This window comes from Corvus hawaiiensis, chromosome 18, assembly GCF_020740725.1.
Source record: "Corvus hawaiiensis isolate bCorHaw1 chromosome 18, bCorHaw1.pri.cur, whole genome shotgun sequence".
In the NCBI taxonomy this organism is placed as follows: domain Eukaryota; kingdom Metazoa; phylum Chordata; class Aves; order Passeriformes; family Corvidae; genus Corvus; species Corvus hawaiiensis.
The window spans coordinates 420,028-427,204 of NC_063230.1; the positions used below are offsets into that span (position 1 = coordinate 420,028).

General features: G+C 55.9%; 1 long non-coding RNA gene across 1 annotated transcript; it reads left to right on the plus strand.

Moving 5' to 3' along the window:
* The first annotated feature begins 725 nt into the window (after nucleotides 1-725).
* LOC125335411 lies at nucleotides 726-3,886 on the plus strand. The gene is made up of 4 exons (XR_007207445.1): nucleotides 726-958; nucleotides 1,708-1,952; nucleotides 2,601-2,684; nucleotides 2,812-3,886. It is a non-coding gene; the product is annotated as an uncharacterized LOC125335411 (long non-coding RNA).
* Nucleotides 3,887-7,177: the final 3,291 nt, after the last annotated feature.

Sequence of the window (7,177 nt, forward strand, 5' to 3'; positions counted from 1 at the left end):
TATGGGGAGGGGGTGGTAATTACTGCTAATTGATGCTTCTTGTTTGCTCTCCACACAGAGCAACGCCGATCCCATCCTGGAGCAGGGAAAACTGGGAGGGGATCCTATGGATTTCTGTCACTGTCTGAAGGGCAGGAGGGTGACAAGGGGATGGACCAGGCTCTGCTCGGTGCTGCAGGAACTGAAACCCAGCAGGTTCCACCTGAACATCGGGGAGAATTCCCTCACGGGTTGTCCAGAGAGGTTTGTGGAGTCTCCTCCTCCAAGGTACCCAGAAGCTGTCTGGACACAATCCCAAGTGAGGTGCTCAGGGAATGAGAGGGTGGTTCGGTGACCTCCAGCGGTCCCTCCCAGCCCCAGCCACTGATCTGGTGATTTGGGGATCCCTCCAGTCTCCACCCAGACCAGGATGGAGAAACATCCTCGGACAGCCACGTTCACTGGGCCCATGCCATGACACCGTGACGGGGTGGAGGAATGGCAGAACCATGGAATATCCTGAGTGGGAAGGGCCCCACAGGGATCATCGATCCAGCTCCCAGCCCTGCCCAGACACCCCAGCAACCCCACCCTGGGCATCCCTGGCAGCGCTGTCCAAACGCTCCTGGATCTCTGGCAGCCTCGGGGCCGTGCCCATTCCCTGGGGAGCCTGGGCAGTGCCCAGCAGCCTCTGGCGGAAGAACCTTTCCCTGCTCTCCAGCCTGAGCCTGCCTGGCCCAGCTCCAGCTGCTCCCTGGATGCTGTCCCTGGCCCAGGAAGCAGAGATCGGAGCTGCCCTTCCACTGCCCCTCCTGAGGAAGCCGCAGCCCCCGACGAGTCTCTCCTTGGTCTCCTCCAGGCAGAACAATCCAGAGGACCTCAGCCGCTCTTTGTGTGGAGGAAACGCCGCGGGACGCGTGCTGGGAATGTGCTGGGAATGCTGCTGGCTCGGTGTGGAGCAGGAGGAGCAGCATCCCTGGTGGGCAGCCCGGGGGTCAGTGGGCAGGGATGGGGCAGAGAGAGGGAGAGGGCAGGGAACGGGCAGAGGGAGGATCGGGAGAGGGCAGGGATGGGGCAGAGAGAGGGAGAGGGCAGGGAACGGGCAGAGGGAGGACGGGGAGAGGGCAGGGATAGGGCAGAGGGAGGGAGAGGGCAGGGAACGGGCAGAGGGAGGACGGGGAGAGGGCAGGGAACGGGCAGAGGGAGGATCGGGCAGAGGGAGGATCGGGCAGAGGGGACAGGGCAGGGAACGGGCAGAGGGAGGATGGGGAGAGGGCAGGAACGGGCAGAGGGAGGATCGGGACAGGGCAGGGAACGGGCAGAAGGAGGAGAGGGAGAGGGCAGGGAACGGGCAGAAGGAGGAGAGGGAGAGGGCAGGGAACGGGCAGAGGGAGGATGGGGAGAGGGCAGGAAGGGGCAGAGGGAGGATGGGGAGGGGGCAGGAACGGGCTAGGGAAGATCGGGACAGGGCAGGGAAGAGCCCCGCCGCTGGCCATGGTGCTGACCGGCCCCTCCGCGCCCCGAGAGCCCGCGGGGAGGGTTGGGCATCCTCCCCCCGACAGCTGAACCTGGCAGGAGGGGAAGGGCTCCATCCTGCCCTGTAATGATTATTTTTTGTTGTGGTTATGAGTTCAAAATAAGCCGCGCCTCGGCGTCCCAGCGGGGGCCGGGTTTTGCTTTAATTGCCTCTGTTTGAATCAATTTAGGCTCAATTATGCTCCTCCTTAGGTGTAATTGAGATGTTGGTGCCTATCTCTCGGAGGTGGAGGCAATCATCCGCCAAAGCGCTGCGGGACAGAGAGGCAGAGCAGCGGCTTGATCACCTCCCTAATGGCCGGTCCTGGGTGAGCTCGGGAGGAGGATTCCCGCAATCCGCTCCGCTCCTGCAGGCTCCCAGGGAGCAGCGAGGCCTCTAAACCGGTTAGGAAGCTCCAGGCGTTGGCACTACCTGGATTACAAAGCTCGTCATGGAGGTGTGTGCCAGGCCCTGGAGAGGACAAACAGAGGAGCCCTTGCCACCAGAAGGCTCCAAACTTCAAGCTCCACACGACAAACATTATCGGGAGCTGGTTTTCTTGGGCAAGGTTTCCTACATGGGTGGGACAGGCAATTATGCCAAATCTCCAAGCTGGAATATCCATCTCCCATCAGGTTGTCCTCAAGCTGTAGGTCCAGGTCTTCTGCTTGGCCACAAAACGAAAATTTAGTGCTAATACACGAGGAAGAGATAAATTTTCACTGTTTTAGCAACAGTTTTAAGATTATTTTTTTCTTAGAACTAACAAGAGAAGAAAAAAAGTGAATCGAGTTTGGGTTTTTTGGGGTGGTGGTGGTGTTTATTGGGTTGGCCTGCTGGGTTTTTTGTCTGCAAGAGGCCAATTCACTGTCGTTTTCCTGCATTGCTCGGATCTAAGGTAAGGCTCATCAGAAAGCAAAAGGCTGACTCTGAGACCTCTGCCTCATTCTTTGTCACAATTAAGACAACTGGTCAGCAGAGGGATTTGTCAGAGGTTTAAAAAAAGAGAAGAAAGCATTTCTTCACTTTTGACTGACCTTCAGGAGGTTCATGTTTTTGCCCTCAAATATGGCACAAACCCAGCACTTACATCTTGGTCTTTTAGTAATGCACCGGCTGTTCCTCATCCCCAATCCCCACGAAAATGGAAAAATATGGAGTGGAGGAGTATTGCTGAGAAGTGTCACTGGTGAGTAGTGGTTCTTTTGTAAAGGATGATTGTGGCTTTTCGAACAACCCTATTTTCCACTTAAAAAAAAAAAAAGGAAAGGAAAAATATTCTATAGAAGTTTTAAACCCAAGGATTTTGTTTGCAGGTCTCAGCAGGTAGTTCTTGGCTGTGAAGCACCACAAGTGCCTTCCTCATCCAGAGAGGAGTGCTGGTGATGGGAGGCTGGGCTGGCCTTTCCCTCCTTCCTCCCACAGGGATTGTTCTCCCGTCATCCAGTTCCCAGGAACGTGAAGAAGCAGCGAGGATTGATGAACGTTCCATGAGCAGCAGTGCTGAGGAGAGGCCAAACACTCTGGTGTCCTTAGGCTGTGGCCCTAAGGACCACTTGGACCACCCAGCCCCACAGGATGGTCCTGGCCCTACCTGGGGGTTCCACCAAGGCACTCCCAGCCAGCTCCTGCAATGCCTTTGTAGCCTCGTGCTGCTGCTGCCTCTGCCTTCCGTGGGCTGCCAGCAAGTGGGGCAGCCTGGGCCAGGTCTGCACTGGGCCAGAAGTTCATGGAATCATGGAATGGTTTGGCTTGGAAGTGTCCTCTGAAGGCCACCTAGACCAACCCTCAGGTTGCTGAGAGCCCCATCTAACGTGACCATGAGTGTTTCCGGGGATGGAGCACCCACAACCAGTCCAGAGCTTCATCCCCTTCAGCATGAAGCAGCTCTTCCTTCTATCTCTCCTGAATCTCCCCTCTTTTAGGTTAAAACCACGACCCCTTGTCCTGTTGCTGTAGGCCCTGACAAGAAGTTTGCTCCAGCTCTCTTGGAGCCCCCTGAGGCACCAGAAGGGCTCTGAGGTCTCCTTTCCTTCTCCAGGCTGAACAACCCCGGTTCTTGCAGAATTTTCCATGGGAGGGTTGCTCCAGCCTTCGGAGCACGTTTGTGGCTGCTCCAACAGGTCCCTGCCTTATTCCTTCGGGAGCCGGCGATCCCGATTCACACCCGCCACGTGCTGGATCCTTCTCTTCCAGCCCAAGGCTGAAATAAGCCGGGTTGGCAGCGCACGGAGCACCCACGCAGGGCCCGCAGCGCCCTCCCCGCCCCGCACCGAGGCGGCTGCTGCTGCCTTTGAGCCGCTGGCAGGGCCTGGGCGCAGCCCTGATTAGATCGCTGTCACCAGGGAACAGGAAGGTTAATTGCCATTCTCTTTGTGTGCCGCTCGGAGAGGAGACCAATTTCAGCTCAGTAGCAACAAAGTGTTGCCTGCTTGCTTTGGAGGGGGGCAGGGGGAGAGCAAAGAAAGTGGAGGGCAGGGAGGGAGGGGAAGGAGGGAGGGAGGGAGAGGGGGGTGTTGGACAAGCGGGCGGGATTGTGCGTGGACTTTGAGCATAGCTGTGTCTTGTCTGGTCTAGCAAAAGAGAAGTGCTTAACAAGTATTAAGAGACACAAATAATTCTCCTTTTCTCCTCTCGCCCATTCTTTTCTCTCTTTCTCTTTGCTTGTAAATCCTGCTTATCGCATCTGAATAGCAGAATGGTTTCACACCGGACCTTTAATCTGGCCCAGAGCAGCCCCCAGAGGGGCAAAGTGGCTGAGGATTACCTTTTATTTTATTTGATTTTTTTTTTTTAGCTTTCTTCCACTCCTCCCCTCCCTTGTGGTGGTGTGGGGTTTTTTTTCTTCTTTCCTCTTGCTCTGCATTTGTTCTTGGAAGGAGTGAGGAGCAAAGGCTTAAGGGGGGGAAGGGGAAAAAAGAAGTGTGTAGGGGGTGTTACAAACTTAAGGGGATCTGGATCTATTCAGAGCGACTTGTCCATAGCCTTGCTGCTTTTGTTCGCCTGCCATTCTTTAGCTGATTTCTTCACTCTGGTAAAAGCGCTTTAATTCCCTTGTAGATACCGAGAATCCCTCCTTCTCCTGCTCTCCCCTCCTTCTCCTCCTGCAGCCCTGTGCACCCTCTTTCACTTTCTCAGACTCTTTATCCAGTGTCCTCCTAACCACCAACAAAGCCCAGAAACCATCAGGTTTCTTTTCAGGAGGATGAAAGAGGGAGAAGGAGCAGGAGGAGGGAGAAGAGATGGGGAGCCGTGTGTGTGTGTGCACACGTGCATCTGCACACACCTGAGCCACCCTGGAGGGCTTTGGGGACTCTCCCTGACTTTTTTTGATGTGGTTTTTGATCCCAAGAGGCTGTTCAGCTCCAGATGTAGGGCATATGGCAAAGCCCTTCAGGAGGAGAGGGCTGAGAAGCCAGCCAGCCTTGGAGGATGCAGACAGAGCTCACACCCAAGGGCTCTCCAGGGGCTGCTGGAGCTGGGAAGTGTCCCCAGGATACAAGGACGGGCTGGAGACTCCACCACAGCCCTGGGGTGGGCATACCTGCACAGCTACAAAGGCCAGCAGAGCAGAAGCCCCTCCAGCCACTGGACACTGAGGAAGAGCTTGGACTTCTCCCACATTTAGCCAGGAGAGATTTGCCTGCGGGGGGAACATCTCTGAGCAGCAGGCTGTGAACCACCCTCTGCAAAGCTCAGTGGAGGTGCTGCCAGCTCGAGGCTGGGAATACCTGCCCAGGCTCAGTGTCACCAACTCTCTGGGGTCAGAACCCCTCATCTGCCTGTGATTCGGTCCCGGAAGCTCAGGCAGCTGTTCAGCTTCATGGCTGGAAACAAGAACAGCAAACAGATCGAATCTGCTGGCGTTCACCTTTTCACCCCATAGGGGTTTATTCATGGGAAGCCTTCGGTGTGATCTCCAAGATCTCACAACTGATTGAGGGCACTGGTTATCAGCCTTCTATAGCTGATAAGAGAAGTGGCCATACTGAGCTCTCTGCAGAAGGAGCAGTCCCCCATCCTGGCACACGGCTCTGCGCAGGGACTGTGCATGGTCCAGACACAGCTGGCTCTCCTGGAGACAGAAAGCCTGGAAAAGGGGCAGGGATTGACACACCCAGCAGTGGGGGTGAGTTCCTGCACTGGTTTCCAGGCACAGTGGAACGTACAACCCACTCCCAGCTGGTTTCTCTCTGAGCTGTACTTGAGGCTGATGAAAACCAATGCTCTAAACTGGCACTAGGTCTGCAAACAGCCAGGCAGCAACAAAAACGTTTGGACCAAACCTGGTGTCTGTGGAGTAATTCTCTGAGCTGTGATGTCCCTGCTCACCTTCCAGCCACTGCTCGCTGCTTCCAGCTCTGCCTGGGAAGCTGGGACCGATGGAGGCACCAGGAAAGCCTGGAGAAGGCACAGGGAGAGAGGAAGAAGAGCAGACTGACAAGGCCAGGCTGGATGGGGCTCTGAGCTACCGGCTCCAGTGGGAGGTGTCCCTGTCCATGGTAGGAGTTTGGAACTGGATGAGCTTTAAGGTCCGTTCCAACCCAACCCATTCCATGACTCCATGATTTGGTGACCTGTAAAGGTGCTAGACGGGCCACCAAAGCACGTCCCTGCTCTGCCCTGCTCCAGGGGTCATTGCTTCAGTACAGAAGGGGAGATGTGCCTTTGTGCCCAGCTGTGCACCACAGCTGATGGAGCACAGGGAGATATTTCCCAGTGCTGGTTCTGCAGCAGGAGGTGATCAATTCCCTCTTCTTCTCCTGTCCCACCTTTTGACCTCGGAGTAAATCAGAGACTTGGGCTTGCCTGTAACGCTGAATCCATTGCACTGAACCAAAGCCATCCTCACAGGGAGGAGGAGATCCTCGGGCTGTTTGAGCACTCACCACCACCACAGTGTTTCGAGATGAACAGGCCATGCTCAGACTCTGTGAGCTAAAGCACACCAGTGCCTGCTGCCACAGTTCAGCTGAACAGCTCAGCCTGGAGACATGGCTCCAACATTGAATGGAGTCAGGGTTTTAGCTAATTAGTCCCAGCCAACTAATAAACACAGTGAGAGACACAGCGACTTGTGTAGAGAGACCTGGAGTGGTCACCATGGTCTGTGAGGCTGGGATCCTGCAAACAGCGATGTCACCCACACAGGACACCAGAGGTACCTGCAGGACACGAACTCCACGTGCTCCTCTCACCACGGGCTGCGTGGCAGTCCCTGAGCTCCTTCTGCAAGCCAAGCCCTGTGCACCGGAAGGCCAAAACCCTCAGATGTGTTTCACTGCAAGAAAAGAACAGGGGACAAGGCCAGGCACCTAAATTAGAACATCTCATGGCACGGGTCATATCTTTATTGAGCTGATACCTGATGGGGAGGGAATGGGGATGCCGAGATGAGCCCTGTCAGGGCCCCGAGAGCACTGCCTGCCCTTCCTTGCCCTAACCAGCCTCAGCGGGGTCACCCACCTCTGCCCATGGCCCAGGAGCTCTACTTAAGGGTGGCCCCATGCCTTCCTTCCCCCCTGGACTGTGTTGTAGGTCTGCCTGTCTCTGGCTCTTCCTCCTGGATGGACCTTGGACCTACTGTAAGCACCTTTCCCCCCACCCCTGGGTAGAGCCTGGGTCTGGTTCTTGCCCTGGTTGTGCCTGGGACTGTTGTAGGATGGTGGTCTGAGCTCCCCT